Source organism: Anser cygnoides, chromosome 2 (assembly GCF_040182565.1).
Source record: "Anser cygnoides isolate HZ-2024a breed goose chromosome 2, Taihu_goose_T2T_genome, whole genome shotgun sequence".
NCBI classification, from domain to species: Eukaryota; Metazoa; Chordata; class Aves; order Anseriformes; family Anatidae; genus Anser; species Anser cygnoides.
Genome location: NC_089874.1, coordinates 118,715,435 through 118,732,392, shown reverse-complemented (window position 1 = coordinate 118,732,392; position 16,958 = coordinate 118,715,435). Strand labels below are relative to the sequence as shown.

At 45.1% G+C, this 16,958-nt stretch overlaps 1 protein-coding gene across 2 annotated transcripts in view; it reads right to left on the bottom strand.

Moving 5' to 3' along the window:
- DTNA (dystrobrevin alpha) overlaps positions 1-16,958 on the bottom strand; it is a 227,652-nt gene that overhangs the window by 182,916 nt on the left and 27,778 nt on the right. The window contains exon 1 of one of the 2 annotated variants that reach the window (XM_066992930.1): positions 3,538-3,560. The exons of the other annotated variant lie outside the window; for it this stretch is intronic. The gene's annotated coding sequence lies outside the window, so the exon portion shown is untranslated. Of the gene's footprint in view, positions 1-3,537; positions 3,561-16,958 lie in introns of those variants that run through there. 2 annotated transcript variants of the gene reach the window in all.

Sequence of the window (16,958 nt, the reverse complement as noted above, 5' to 3'; positions counted from 1 at the left end):
GAATTCATTTCTCTTGACAGTTTTAAGATTTGGACTTACTGGGACAAGCAACGTTTTTCACCCGACAGGCCCGGTCCTTCTACGTCTTACTCAGAGTAATTCCTGCTCGTAGGAACATCTTATTAACCTCTGCAGCTGATTTTCAGGGTTTGCCCAAGAGTAAGAGCTCGGCGTAGAGGACTACCATTACACGGCAGGAATGCAGTCCCCGTGTGTCACGGTGCCTCGAACACGCTGACTTTTTCAGCATTATTCATCGACTCCACCACCCCCGGCCTGCCTCCAGCCCTGGTTACTCAGCGGCTTGGCTACCCCAAGGGCCCTCTCCAGCGGGCTCCAACAGGCAGCGTTTGGCCAAGAGCTGACCCACGAGTTGCTCCTCTCCCACCTACCACCTTTGTACTCAGAGACGGGGAGCAGCTCCTGAAGCCAGCGGGGACGGGGGGCTCTTGGTGTCACCCCATAGCTCTTGCTACCCCGCTGCCCCTCGCTGCAGCTCTGGAAGGCAGCGCAGGGGATGGAGATGGACGGAGATGGGCACAGCTCTGCCCCAGTCCCCAGGGGGAGCCTGGCCGCCCCAAGGAAACCCATCCCAGTCCCCTGTCACCACGTCGAGTCCTCCTGCCACCCGCAGCAGGCTCACCAGCTAACAGCCGGCACTTCGGGCTGACGCATCCGGCCACTGACAACGCTCGGGTGCGTCAGCTCCTCTGTAAAACGTATTCAAATGGCCTGTATTCTGGAAAAGCAGCAACAAAGTAAATGGGGAATGCACTCGGTACGCACTGCACAAACAGTTTTGCAGCAACAGAGGATCCTCTGTGCTGGCTTTTCTGTTTTTAACGTCTGCACTTCTGTGATTGAAGCTACATTGGAGAATGTCCATGGTTATACATCTAAGCTTCAGGAAAGAATCATATTTTCAGTTAATCCATTTTACAGAATACAGAAAAAAAAATCTGTGATTTACTTTTGAACATTTCTTCCCTATGTACTATGTCTGCTATTGACAGTTTGTGGGCCTTTTTTGGACAAACTTGTGCTTGAAGCTAGTGTTTATCACCATACATAAGCATCTCACAAGAGTCAGGATATAAAGGCTTCGACTTTACTTTTCTACACAAGAACAAATTATGAACATTAACTAAGAAGAATTAGGCAACTTCTGAAAAACCCTGTGCAGTTGCCTTGTCTCTGCAAAATAAAACCATTACTTACCAGATGCAGACGTTCAGTTTACTTGAAAAATACCTAAGAGGACAACCAGAATAATGCGGCTTCCATTTATCTTCAGTCCAAACACTAAATACAGAAAAAAGACTACTCTTCTTGGTAGATGTCCAAACTGATAGCAAAACAAAGACCTCTGAGATTTAATAAAATCAAAAGAACTTAAAAAAAACAGTAAGCTATTGTTGGTAAGTTGATTAATTTTACTACATTGAAAGGAAAAATATTTATCTTTAACAAAAAAATTTAAAAGACAGGTAAACCTACTCCCACACAGCACTGACCCTTGGAAAAGTCCTTCTTGGCCTGATGGTGCTCGTGGATAAATAAAAAGGCTGTATCATCCATTATTGGTTCCGTGCCTGAAAACGCTGAACTTGAAAGGTTTGAAGTGACAGCTGTATTTCATTAAAGTTGCTTCGTGAGCAGTGCAGCTAATGAGGATCGTTTTCCTAAGGATTTATGATCCTTTGTTATTTACTGTTCCCAATGACAGCCGTCCCCATTTTCTCTGAACTCCCACAACTACTTCTACCCCTCAGGTCTTGAGCGCTGCCCATGTCTACCTTCAGCTTCTTCACATCAACCACACAACCAACCTGTGCCACCATCTCCCCAACAGTCCTTTGAATTTCCCCAGGCCTCCATAGCTGTCCTTTCAGCTGCTGCTCTAATCTGCAGTCCCATTCCTTTTCATATTCCCTTTCATAGAATGGTTTGAGCCAGAAGGGACCTTAAAGATCATCTAGTTCCTTAAAGATCATCTAATTCCAATCATACTTTCTCACTGTCCAGGGAAAAAGCAGCAGACAGGTGATAAGAGTCAAGGAGAATCAGTAGAGTTGAGACTTCTTCCCCCATACTAAATTCAGCAGAAGGTGTCTAATGAGTTCAAAACCACTGACTGCGACCAGGAGTGTGAGAGACACAAACATCATGATTGTGTTTCCTTACAGAGCCAAACTAAGAAGTGAAATACAACAAACAAAAAACCTGTATGCCAGTTACGAAGATTCATGACGTAGTGTTTGCTCCGGCATACGGACCTCATCGGCTCCTCATCGGTAAGAACCCTCTACGGCTTTGAAGGTTTCGTGTCTGCTCTGACCCAGTATGCAGAAGGCAGTGATGACTGCTCAGTAAGAGAGCTCATGGCAGCCAGCACCTGAAACATTTGTGAAATTACAGATCACAACACCAAAATTTGCCTTGTCACAACCTTCTCCTGCAATGCTTGTCCTTATTCCTGAAATTATGAAATGAATGGAATATTGTTGTTAAGGAAATGGAAATGTTATCCTGTCTCATTCCAGCACCTTGGTTTCATTGCAGTGCTATGTTCTGCACTGAAAGAAGACTTCCAGTAAGTTCTTTCATAAAGATGCCACAAGCGTTAGGTATTCATATTTGCCTGGACAGACAACCACAGGCCTTTCGAGAAATTTGGCCAACGTCTGAAGTGTGTGTGCAGGCAGACATGCATGTGGGTGACGTGACACACACTTTTTTTCAGGACTGGGATAGGATAATCTATGAAACACATTCTCTGTTCAGTTTAGCCCAACACAGGAACAACCCTCTTTCATCCACCCCACATCCCACCAAAAAATCCCTCCTGCTCTAAAACGAAACTCTGAGGCTTACTTTATTCAAACCTCCAGACAAAAACCTTGGGAAAAAGGGGAAACAGTGTTTTTTTTTTTTAGAAAAAACAAACAAACATAAGAACATGGAAGGAAGGCTAAAAGTCTCAGCACTGATAACGACTGTTGGAGCATTAATATATAGGGCACTGGCAGGAATCTCACCGGATCAATTACATAAAAGCACTAGCGTCTGCCTTGCCCTGCGAAGTGCACCAGGGCTCTGCAGAGGCTGTGGCAGGTGTCTCTGCCACGCAGCCATCTCCTGCCGCCTGCATCCTGACCCGACGGCATCCCCGCTCCCCTCGGACTGGGTCTCCTCGGACTGGGTCTCGGTCCCGCTGGGAGTGGGGACAGAAGGGGATGCCGCTGAGCCTGGGGGCCCGAGCTGGGATGGAGCAGGCAGGGTGAGACAGCCTGGAAGAAGCTTGTCCTACTGCTCCCTCTGCTGTACCCATCCTGCGGAGAAATCCCAAATGTCAGCCGGAGAGGCTGGGATGACGGATGGCAGCTTTCGGCGAGCAATCTGCTCGCGGCACAGACCCCGGCAGACCTGAGAAAGGGGCAAAGGCGCGGCTGATGAGGAAGGAATGACCACCACCCCGCTCGGGAGATGGCGTGACGGGGACCTTTTTTAGCGCATCCCATCTCGTTTGCCCTGTACCTGCTGGGAGAGGTGCTGTCCTTCCGCTTCCAGAACAGCGCAGGGAGCACGGGAAAACAACGCCTCTCCTTGAGCACGGTCTTCCCGCTTTGTAACCCAGATTTAGACTATGATCTCATCTTACGAGAGGGATGGGTGTCACGATCAGCTGCGCGGCTCAGCCTGCAGAGAAAGGCGCATGAAACTCCCCAGGCACGGCTGGGTTGCTTACAGCAGCCAAACGACAAGTTATGCAATGCCGGCAGTAAATGCCTCACATAGCCTGGCTGCTCGCAGACATCAAACGGGAAAAAAAAAACACCCAATTTGTGAATCATGTTAATGCCACGCTGCATTTAACTAGATGAAGCATAAGCAAAAGAGGGGAAAGGGGGCACGCGGCTTATAGAAACGCAGTCAATTCATCATTTGGGAATTAGCAATTTGATTGTCAGAGAAAGAACTTTTTTAACCCGTGCCTTTTTTAACCCACAACCACCTGAGCATCACTTCAGTCAATATTCTCACTGTGCACACTATTTCTGAGCGTTGAAAAACTGGCAGCACTGGCTACCACCTATAAAAGGCACTTGCAGCTGCCATGAAAGCCCTTCTCTGAATACAGTGAAAACTGGTACCCCGAGAAAAATACGTATTTCCAAACGCTCAGACATTACAGTGTGCTTTTCCCGATCTTCAGAGCAATATTTCAGTTACCGCACACTTCCCTTTTAGCTCTGATTTATGGAAATCCAAACCAGAGTAGAGACTATCTACTCTGAAGAAATCACTCTCAAGCACTTTTCTCTGAGAAGGTGCAAACTCATCAGAATAGGAAGGAATGATTAGAAGAATCAGCACCTTCAGGAAAAGCATACACTTTCCATATGAAAAGAGACGATTAAAGGCTGAACGGATGGAACGCAGCATTTAGGATTTGGCGACTTTGAAAGTCCAATCAGATACTCATCTTAAACCTTCTGGAGAATTTCAGGAACTTTACGCAACGATTACTAAAAATAAAACCCCAAACCCTCCTAACACGAATATGAGATTTAAAAAAAATAATTATTAATGAATTCTAGAAAGGCAGTGTTAACAGATTAACTGCATTCCCTTTTTCTCCAAGCCCTAAGAATGATTTCCTTTTGTATTACAGAACATCTTCCAGCTAATGAAAACACTACAAACTGGATTTTATGATATAACATGGTGATAAAGTGAATTACATTTAAATGTCAACGGGTTCTATGGAACAGAGCAAACTTGAAAAAACTCATTCAGTAATTTTAAAGTTGTGAATAATTAGCATGGCATTTTCAAACGCACTTGGTCATGACCTAATTCTTCTTCAAATGCTTCAATTTTAGTTTTCACAAAGCTATACAAGCCCAGCAATACTACCACAGCAGTAGAACCAATGCTACAACAATAAAGTCCTACTGGAAAATCTCACCTTTAAATGAGTGGCTCTAGCAAAGGAAAGGGAAATGACAATTTGGGGTAGAAACCATTCTTTTCAGTTGCACTACTCCAAATTTCCATAAATGCAAACAAACCCAGTTTGGTCTCAAGGGGGACACAATGATGTGTCTAATTCACACTTGCTCAGTTTACATCAAAAAGGAACTACTCTCATCTACATTTACAGCTGGAATGGAATTGAAAGCATAAACTAAACTAACAACTTCCACAGGAAAAATGATTAGATCGAAAAATATTTTATCTGTAATAATCCAAGAATATGTACAAATTATTTTAACATTGCCCTGTGATGCATCGTGACAAATAACCCACGCATAAATATACAATGTGTATGCATAGAAGCTAAACCCAGGTCTGGACATAATCTACTTGCTGTCAGATACCACAAAGCTGCTTTGAATAAACATCCTCATTTTTACAGCTCTTTCTCCCCTCTCTGAATTCATTCTGTTTATCCCCAAATAAAAGAAATTATTATTTTTTTGCTTTGTTTGGAATAGCACATGCTTTATCTAAGAACCTCAGACATTACAGTGTAAATTATTTGTACTGCTTGTTACGAAAAGTCTTGCTCCGGGACTTTGTGACTGAACACTGAATACCTGAGGGAAATCAAATTAACAGCAGCTGAGACAGGACTATTAAAGACATGTTTTCCCCTATGTACAGTAGTTTGCTAATGGCATCAAGACGGTGAGGATAAAGCAAGGACATTTCTCTGAACCTTCACTGTATTTCACGTTACTGTCTATTTCTGTGAAGGAGCTGTGGACACAGCAATGTTGATAGGTGCTGGGGCTCCTCGAGACTCAGTGCAAGCATGGAGATTTCCCAACCACACATAATATGAAGACGCTAACTTCCCAAACTAACCAAGCAACCTTTTTGCTCAAGAACTGCAAGGTTGCTTCTGGCTTTAAGTGCAACAGTGCAAGGAAGTGGAGCACCAAAGCCTATCTCCCCTGCCCTCCCTCACCCTGCTGGAGCTCATGCCCTCAGGAGGCACCGTTGGGCCCCCAGAGAAGGGGAAGGCTTTGGGATGGCACCCAGCAGCCTTCTGCACACCCTGCCAGGGCAATGTGCTCACTCAGGCAAGGGCAGGCCGTCTCCATCACCCACCTGCAGTGCTGTGCAGAGCAGGGTGCCCAGGCCCGTGTCCAGGTGGCTTTGGAAGATCTCCAAGGAGGGAGATCCACAGCCTCTCTGGGCAACCTGTGCCAGTGCTCTGCCACCCGCACATAAAGCAGTGCTGCCTGGTGTTCAGGGGGAGCCTCCTGTGGGCCAGTTTGTGCCCATGGCCTCTTGTCCTGGCACTGGGCACCACTGAACAGAGCCTGGCTCTGTCCTCTTGGCACCTCCCTTCAGGTGTTTACAGACATTGATGAGATCCCCCTGAGCCTCCTCTTCTCCAGGCTGAGCAGTCCCAGCTCCCCCAGCCTCTCCTCACAAGGAAAGGTGCTCCAGGCCCTTCATCGTCTTGGAGGTCACCCACCGTATTAACTCTCCCTGTGCAATGAGTGACAGAACATCTCTACTGCTTTCAGAAGAGGGCAAAGACATGGTATCAAAATGTTTAGGGTGATGAGGACTGCTTTTGCAACTGGGCTGAGCACTGGGGAGCTGCAGTGGGAGGACTGTAGCAGTTCTCAGCTCTGTGAATTTGGGAAGCTTTCTCTGACCTTCGTTCTCAGAACTATGGTCATCGCTTGCCTGCTCCTGCACCCTACCTGTTTGGTCTATTTAGCCTCTTCATGGTGGGTGCCATGTTACGGGGTGCTTAGAGGAACTAAAACGTTGAGCCAGGACCTCCCAGCACTACTGCAACTGAATTACTGAAAATTGCTTAGGGAATATTTTTATTCCATTTAGTAAACGGAAAAAATAACTAGGTAAAACAAGAAAAAGCGCAGCTTCCTTCAAAAGCCTCTTTAATCAGCCCCAGAATCTGAATCAATGCCGAGCACAAAGATTTAAATTTGGCTTAATGAAAACTGAATAGACCAAAAAACAACAAAAGAAGTCTCTTTACAAAAGGTATGGATCCTACCTCGCCAGTAAATAATTAAAGCTCCTCTCTGTTCCCTTCCGCTTTCTATTTTAAGGCTTTTCATTACATGGGATCAAAGTCAGCTCGAGTTGGAGAGAGTTAGACAAATCCATCACGGAGACAGGACAGCCGTGTGATCTCAGCCTGGTGACAGCGGCCTGGCGATGCCACCTCACCGCTCCTGAAGACACGGCAATGTCAGGCATATGGCTCGAAACTCGAGGCGAGGTGCAGAAACCCTCTTCGACCGGGGAAACAAAACGAAACAAGCGTAAAGCCGGCATCAAGGCTGCTACGGCCAGCGCCAGCCATGGGGCTGAGGAAGAGCTGCCCCAGAAAGGGGTCAGGTGCAGGGGTCAGCAAGGACCAGGAGTCTTCGAAAATCAGCTCTGCGCGGAAAGGGCGATTTTTGTTTGAGAGGCGGTAAATGAGGAGAGGCGGGATAAATGCAGGATAGCTGTATAAAAATTATAAATAGCACAAAGAAGGAAAACGAACCATTCGTATTTGCTTCCTCACAACAGAAGAAAAAGAATAGACTGAAGCCCAAAGACAAACTAATTACTGAGACAGAGAGGAAAAGTTAAACAGGAAGGTTAAAACTGAAAGGCAAATTTAAAAGAGAGTAATGAAAAGTCTGTTCTACCTTTTTAAACCTAAAGTACAGTTTACCCTGTGGAGCTGTCTGCCGTATAATATAATTGGGACCAAAAAGGACTATTAAGAATATTCATTAGATTGTTAATGAATTCTTGCACGTTCCCATTAGAAACTCATTTGTTTTAAAAAGAAAGAATATAATCCTTAATGAACCTTGCTTTCTTTAAGCAAGAGAAGACAAACATTTATACTTCCTGACACAAGCAATGATTAAATGTCAGGGATTAAGAAGAAAATACCCCTTTTGTGTCATATTATTTCATAGCTATCCACTGGCCAGTTCCTGCACACTGCCAGGAACAATGTACTGGGTCGGATCCAACACAACAATGTTTGGTTAACACTAAAGTTCAATCAGGAGATTTCTGTATAAAACTTCCGTTTAAGAAAAAAAGATTACCGCCTTGGGACTGCACCATAAACCTTTGCTTTCTAATACATTTTTTTGCTCTGACTGCCAGTAGCTAGCAGCACTTGAAGATGAAGGCAGCAAGCATACATCAACTCTACTTGCTTTGGTGTGTAAAAACACTTTGCCCTAGATTTGGGCCAAGATGCATTATTTCACTTCCCTGAGCTGCTTGACATGCCACACAAACTTGACTTGTGGTCTGCAGCGAAGATTATTTGCAGTTCTTGGAGTTGCAGGGTCTGCCCGCCGATGAAGCTTGCCACTACACTGTGACACAGACGAAAACTGTGGAATCGTTACAGAATAAAAAAAAATAGAAATCTCAGTGCTATGAAATGTATGCAAGTCATCTCTCAGAGCGCACTAAGACGAAAACAAAGGAACAGTTCAGCACATCACTAGCTGCAAGAGCTATTTCAAACCCTGCTCTGGATTACCTTCTCCCGGTGAGGCGGGACCTTCTCCCGGTGAGGAAATGCACCCCGGGGACGCGCAGAGGCCCCAAACAGCAATGTTCTCCTGTGTGACCTCATTAGCAGCCGATGTGTGGGAACATCTCCTTTAAACGCGCGATTCTCCCGTTTACTTGGAGACGGTTCTTTAATCAAATTCATGAAATTACTTTCACTTGGTACCAGACAGATAAATAAACCCACATTATTCAGGCCCAACAGTTCTTCAAGTGAAGGAAAAAAAAAAAAAAAACGCAATAAAAATTTAGATTGGAAAGGTTTTGATGCTTTATGTGGGAGTTAGCTGCATGCAGAATTGAACTGTATTTCTTGGTTCAAATGAACTAAGCTGTACTGACAAGAGCATGCTGAATTAGATCCGGTTGTAACCCGAGGTGAACCTGCAGGATAAACCTTACGTCATTCTGTTGCTGCAGTTCTTTCTTTCTTTTTTTTTTTTCTTTCCATGAGCAAATGTGGCTCACTTCCCTCAGTCTCTGAAATGCCACATCGGCAGTGCTGTCCATGGGGTATAAGTCGAAATAGAGCATGTTTGGATTTATTCATTTCAGGCCTCTGGGAATGGAATTGAGCTAGTGAAAGAGACTGAAGTAAGAACACAGAGGCATGAGGGAGGCAGACATGCAGATTTTTTTAAAGATAACAGGGGATATAAACAGATTTTTTTAAAGATAGCAGGGGGTATAAAAGCCTGCCTTGTGCTGAAAGACGTACACCCACCCTTCTGGTTTGGACTGGCCTGATGACTACCCAGGGTAAAACCAGCCCCGTGCTCCCTCCTCCACATGCCTGTAGGGTCATCTTGCCTTGCATCGTGGAGGAACTGCAACTAACTGGTGACGATGCCAAGCCCTTCCTGGCTGCAAAGTGTTAAAAATACTTCATTTCCACAGCACCCTACACACAGCCTTGGAGAATAAGACACAAACCTCCAACAGACTGAGAACTCCTTGTCTTGGCTTACCAGTAGCACGAAGGACAATGAGGACACAGGGTGCTTGGCACAACAACCCTCTCTGCCAAATTTCCAAACCACATCGTTGCTTCAGAGACTTAACTGTGCAGGAAATACTGCTGCTACATTCGACCTCGTGGCCAGACCGACAAAACGTGCTCTGTGTTTGTCCTGAGACACATTTCTGAGCACAGATCTACTTTCAGAGTCAGCTGGAAGCCTCGGTAGCGTTAGATGAACAAACACATGACCCTGAATCATCTCCGCATCTGAAGGCTCCTTTCTGTTAGGATTATTATTGACTTTCTGGGGCATGGCTGACCATACAGGAGCCCTCCCTGGATTAACCTTTGTACCCATGAGAAAAGCACCTCTATTTGTAGGTGGACTAGCTGGGTAATAGATAGACCTCTGCTCCATCACACAAGCTCCTTGCCTGCAGAGGCCTGGAAGGAATCCTCTCCCTGCTCAGTGGGACTGGTAGGACACCGTAAAATTGATTCAGTACATCGGTTTGGAAGGAAAGACAATTATTCAGTGCACACCGCTGCTGACTGCAATGCCCCAGACTACAATCCATCGGCTGATACACTTTCTGCCTTCATCATAAAACAAGTCAGCTGGAGAACAGGGCTGGTGCAGCAAGGACAGGGCACGCAGCTGGTCCAGGCCAGCCTGCAGCCACCATGCACGTTTACAAGTAGCGACCACCCTGCAGAATGAGAGAGAGAATCTCTTGCTCCAAATTCTTGAGGAAGATATCCCAGCCATTTTCTTTATTTTAAAAATATTTTTCCTTTCCCTTCGCACTGGCAGCAGACAACATGCAGTCTGCTTTGACGACCTTCCACACTGTCAGGAGTTGCCTTTCTCTCTCCTAAGAGCTATGGGTGCTAGATGTTATTTTCCAACCCTGTATAACCATTTCTCCAAAAGATATTCAGGTAGATAACCTTGATAATGATTTTCTCATGTATATTCAAGCTCATATGCAATGGAAATGCTCTGGAGATACCACAATTTTGCTTAATAAAAATATAAATCTCTATACAATTTCATCACTTAAGGCCTTGAATAACTGGAAATCTTCCTCCTACATAATTTGTCATGATTTCCTCTGTATGAGTCTAATGTAAGAAGTGTATAGCTAAATTATGCAGAACTATAAACTTGCTTAACTGTTTGTAGGAAAGGAGAACATGAAAAATAAAGCGTCTTTAATAGTCAGGAATATAGAAAAGCCCAACAGAAAGCTGAAGAAAAGACAATTTTTTAATTTATTCTTTCAGTGGACAGGTTTACTAGTATTTAGCTAGTATAAATAGAAGTAAATCTGAGAATATACTGTCATTCCTTAAAACATATGGAAACCAAGAGCTGGCAGAACTAATTACTGAGCAGCTATATAAACAAACATAAACATAATATGCAGAAAGGTCAAATTACACTGAGAGTTCACATATCTCTTGCCTTAGTTTCCCCTCTTGGAACTGCAGTGGCTGCACCCATGTGGCTCATTGATATCACTTGCACAGAATCTGTAGCATTAGACATCCACAGCAAACATAATTTCATTCATTGCCTGGCAGGAGGTTCATCAATAGTCCACCCTTCATGCCTTTTAGTTTGCATTACCTTTCTTCTCTTGGAGTAGTCTGTTGTTACACAATAGGAGACTTCTCCTCCTATTCTCAATGCAAATAGGGAAATAAAATCCATCAGTCCTCTACCTGCCTTACTACTTCCCTCTCACACTGCTCATCTCTCTCTGATCTCTCAGCTCACTACTGACAGGGCTCTTAAAGCCTTTAGCTTTCTATCTGGATGCTGGGGGCAGATCCCCACCACAATCTGACCAACCCCTGATCTCTGATAGAGATCTTTGCTTTCACTTTTGGTCTCTCCTACCTCTGCTGACACAGCAAAAAGGCTTTACAAGGTCACATATATACATTTAATCAGATGTTCTTTGACTTACAATGAAAACCATGGGAAAGCACAAATGAACCTAAGGTTCATGATGTGAGGCTCTGTTGTTATGAATTATAACATACTAATCACAATTTGCAACTCCCTTGTGTTAGAATAGAATAGAATAGAATAGAATAGAATAGAACAGAACAGAACAGAATAGAAGAGAACAGAACAGAACGGTTCTGTTGGAAAAGACCTTCAATCAAAGAATCATAAAATCATAGAATGGGTTGGGTTAGAAGGACCTTAAAGATCCCCCAGTTCCAACCCCCTGCCGTGGGCAGGGACACCTCCCACCAGACCAGGTTGCCCAAAGCCCCATCCAGCCTGGCCTTGAACACCTCCAGGGATGGGGCAGCCACAGCTTCTCTGGGCAGCCTGTGCCAGTGCCTCACCACCCTTCAAAGATCATCTAGTCCAGCTGCCTGATATAGTCAGGGCTAAACAAAAGGTAAAGCATATTAATGAGGGCGGTGTCCAAAAGCCTCTTCAATACTGACAGGCAGGGGGCACCACCCACCTCTCTAGAAAGCCTGTTCCAGTGTCTGACCACCCTCACGATGAGGACATTTTCCCTAGAGCCCAGTCTGACCCTCCCCTGGCGCAGCTCTGTGCCGTTCCCAAGCATCCCGTCAGTGGTTCCCAGGGAGCAGAGGCCGGCACCTCCCTCTGCTTCCCCTCCTCAGGGAGCTGCAGGGAGCAGTGGGGTCACCTCTCGGCCTCCTCTTCTCCAGGCTGGGCGATCCAAGCACCCTCAGCCTCTCCTCACAGGACATGTCTTCCAGCCCTTTTAGCGGCTTTGTTGCCCTCTTCCGGATGCTTTCAGGACCTTAACAACCTTTCCATACTGCGGAGCCCAGAACCACACACAATATTCAAGGTGAGGCCGCACAAACGGTACGTATGTTGGGAGAATCTCCTCTTTTGCCCACCTGGTCAGAAGACGATAACATCTTTGTTCTTTAAATGCCTTTCAGGAGCACCCAGGATAATCTTCTCCAGAACTCTTCCAGGGACTGAGGTTAGACCAACAGGTCTGTAGGTTCCTGGGTCTAGTCTCATGCCCTTCCTGTAGATGGGTATAACGCTGGCTAGCTTCCAGTCAGCCGGGACCTCCCCAGACTTCCAAGACCTTTGATAAATTGTTGAGAGGGGTCCAGCTGCAACATCCACTAACTCCTTCAGTAAGCATGCTGGGGTGAATCCCGTGAGGCCCCAGGGACCTGTGAACGTTGAGCTGATGCTGCTGTTCCCTTCAATCCCGGTGACCACAGATGGAAAGTCACTGCTCCCGCAGTCATGGTCCTCTAACTCTGAGGTCCTGGCAGCCCAAGATCTGTCATCACCGCTAAATACTGAGACAAAAAAAGGCTTTAGATCCCTCAGCCTTTTCTTCCTCCCTACTTGTTAGGTGACCATCCACTCCAAGTATTTGTCTAGAGTTTTCCTTTGGTCTCCTCTTACTACTGAGGTACTTGAAGAAGCTTTTTTAGTTTTCTGACACAACAGTGGCCAGTGTCAACTCAAGTTGGGCTTTGGCTTTTCTCATTTTCTCCCTTGCAGATGCAGCTCTGTAAACTCCCTGAGAAGCCAGACCTTGCTTCTAGAGGTCACAGATTTTCTTTTTCCACCCTAGTTCAAGGCAGAGTTCCCTGTTCAGCTAGGTTGCTCTTCTGCTCCGTTTGCTTGACTCACAGCACAGTGGGATTGCCTGCTCCTGGGCTTTTAAAAGGTGATTTTTGGAAAGTGACCGGCTCTCACGGACCCCTAAACCCTCTTCATCAGATTCCCAGGTGACACTCCTAACTATCTCCGTGAGAAGTCTGCTCTCATAGAGTCCAGGGTGGCAACCCTGCTGACCTTTTTTCTCCTTACACCAAAACTTTTGAACTCAACCAATTCATGATCACTGTGGCCAGGACAGCCACCTACCATCACCTCTCCCACAACAAACAACAGGTCCAGGAGAGCTCCTTTCCTAGTCGGCTCACTCAGTGCTTGTGACAGGAAGCTATCTTCAATATGCTTTAGGAATTTCCCAGCCTTACTTGTCGTGGCAGTATGATATTACCAGTTTATGTCTGGGAAGTTGAAGTCTTCCAGAAGGATGAGTGCGAACAATCTCAAGATTTCCCCTAACTGCCTAAAGAACATCTCACCCATGCCATTGTCCTGGGTGAGAGGTTGATGGCAGATACCCACAACAACATCTGCTTTGCTATCCATCCCCTAAATCCTCACCCAAAGGCTCTCTACCACGTCACCCTAATGGCAATGGCCACACAGTCTCATCTCCCCCTTGCATAAAGCGCAACACCACCATCTTGCCGGCCCTGCCTATCCCCCTGACCAGCCGATAGCCCTCCATCCCAGCACTCCAGCCTTGGGACTCGTCCCACCACCTCTCACTAATACCAATGATACCACAGCTCTGGGAAAGGACCTAAGCTTCCAGTTCGCCCCGCTTGTTCCTCATGCTGCGTGGGCAGGTATACAAGCATTTCAGAGGTGCTCCTGCACCCGCAGGAGTGGTATAGATGCTCCCATTAGCCTTGCCACCTTCAGGTAGTGCCGCACCATCCCCTGGCATAACCTCAGTTCTCCCATTAGGTGTGTGAATGAAGCATAGAAACAATTTGTTTTATCACCTCCATTCTCACAAAAGAATTAGATTAAAAATAGCAATAAGCCATCACATTTAATGGGGCAGTATGACAGAACTGTAATAACCTCAGGCTCACTTCTTCCCTCCCATAGCATGTCCTGCAATGGAGGGGGAGGCTGTAGCTCTGCTTGGGATCCTTCTACCAAGTTCTGCCCTGGGAAAAGGGTTATTGAGAGGGAAGCCACTCCGGGATAAGTGCCTGTAGCCAAACCTGTCCTCTCGGTTCTCAGGCCACATGGTTGGTCGGGCTGATGATCTGCTTTGCTGTTCTGTGTCACTGGCAGCCCTTTTCAATAGTGATGCTCTGCTAGAGACACCTGCCAGCCAAGCTTTGTGTGGGGCCATTTTCTTCTGAAGGCTCTTCAATGTATAGGAGCTTTACTGTAAGCAGGTTATTAACATGCAGGTTATTTTTTAATTTTGATTGTCCCATGGGTGGACACCAGTACCCATATCCACAATTTCCCCCTCTCCTTTCCTACCATACAAGATGTTGTGAAGCCTGCACCGTAGGACACTGAGAGATGAGCAAGATAGGACACGGTAACTTCTACTGATGATATCCATGTGACACAACTAAAGTTTTTCAAAACTAATGGGCCTGAATAGGTCCCTCCAAAATTGCATACATTAATCTGATCTTAAAAAAAAAAAAAGACTAAAGATGTCATACTAACAGTTCTGTGCAGTGATTCCTTTTAAGCAAATTTTTCAATAATATCAGAAGAAGGAAAAAATTTGTCTGTGGTATGCAAGCAATGCTCAGCTAATAAGGCTCCTCAGTTCGTCCCCAAGATGCATGAAACTGTGCTCACTGCTGTATTTCCAAAATGCACAAAAATATACTTACCTGCATATCTTAAACTAGTGTCAGATCTAAGGAACAGGCAACTGGCGATAAAAAACAGGGATGGTGACAAAGCAGGCAGGAACTTCGTGTTTTGGGTTAACTTGAAGGCTTTATACTTAAGAATATATTTGCCTGCTGGAAATTCAAGGGATTTCTCTGCAGACCACTCATGTAACAGTGGCAGTAAATCCTACAATAAATGTATGCGTGCCATTTTCATCAACCCCAGCAGATTTATAGGTGAAGTGAGATTCACCTTGATTCACAAATCTGGCGCAAGGGCCCTTTGCTTCACTGAAGACCACGGATGTGCAAAGGAAGATCAAGGACAGTGGAGCTAAGCTACCCAGGGGGGTTTCTCTGCAATCTTTCATGTACCACTCAGAGATCTTTGCCAGCTGCAAAGCGGCTGTCACACAGAAAGATCTAGGAGCAGGTAAAGGAAAGGATCATGAGACCTGGCAGTTCACGAGTCCTCAGCACACGGCACTCACGACAGCAGCTGACTCCAACTGTGAACTGTTCAATCTCTTCTAGCCCTCGGTCAGTGATCTGCTTGGTTTTACTATGCACACATTTGTCACGCAGCAGTGGTGACCCTCCCTGAAAATTTCATGCTAATGGTTGGAAAAAGTTACTTTAAACTTCCTAGAGTTTTACTCACAAAGGCCTAGAGCTTCTCCATCTAAAGCATAGATAAATTAAACTGCAGCAACCATGAATTCTGTCAGTGGAAAAGCCATGGAACAATGCAAGTTTTCCTGATGCCTCTGTTGTGCAGAGTAAGCACTGCTGCGGAAGCTGTGCGCTCAGGATGTGTTAATTGCAGGGTCCCAGGGGCATTCCCTTTAGCCTGTTCCACATCTTCCTCTATGGCAGCCTTTGCTACAGTGTGATGAGAGTCACTGACCTGTATTTTGAAGGTAGATTATTGCAGTTTACATTTGTAAGATAATTATTAAGCATAAGGTCATCTCTTAATAAAATTCGTCTGGGGTTTACTATGATTCTGCACCCCTAATAAATATTTACTTGCCCTTAAATTACTCTGGCAAATATTTTATATATGATTAAACTCAGCTGCTGTTCACCAGAACACAAGTAGTTCTCACTCAAAAGATAATGAAGACAGCAATTAGAGTTGTATCTGTATCCTATATCCTCAAACCTTCTTAGCTGCCATTCATAAAAAAAATATATTTTCAACAAGCCAAAGAACACTGGAAATCCAGCCCTCCAGTGCTCTGTTTTACAGCTCTGTTGGGCCAATGGCATCTGGACAAGAAAGCCATTAACCTCTTTTGTTGAGGGTCACTGCGTTTATGACATGACAGAAGTACCAGCAGAAGGAGTCACATACACTTAATTGTATAGGCTATTTGCACATAAGATAACCAAATGGTCACACAAAAATAGCTTGCCAAGCTCAGTATTTCTGGTCTATATACTGCCATACAACTATCAAGAACTTGCATATTACCTCATTTGCAAGAGTTTAGAAAACTATTCTAAACTCATAGAAGCTTAGAAAGATGAGTAGATAGCAAAATTGTTTCTTCTGTCTAACGATGTGACATTTCATTAGTATGTGACAGAATTAATTTCTCCCTTTGCTAAAAAAGGCTCGTTTTTCTGAATACACTCAGGTTTGCAACTGGTGTTATGGTTCCACTAAGCTGTTCTGCGATATCATAAGAATTTTCCTGGAGCAAACTACTAGAGCAAATTATAATCAATTTTCCCTTGAACTATTTTGTACTTTTGATTGTAGATAAATATACCTTCACAACTGCTTTTCTCGACTTGAACTTTTCCCTTACACATCCAGTACTGTCATCATCCTATACCTTCATTTCTTACTGCTGTGAAGTCACAAATTTTTTTGTGAGGTCACCAGACTTCCCCACAGGATCTGCCTGAG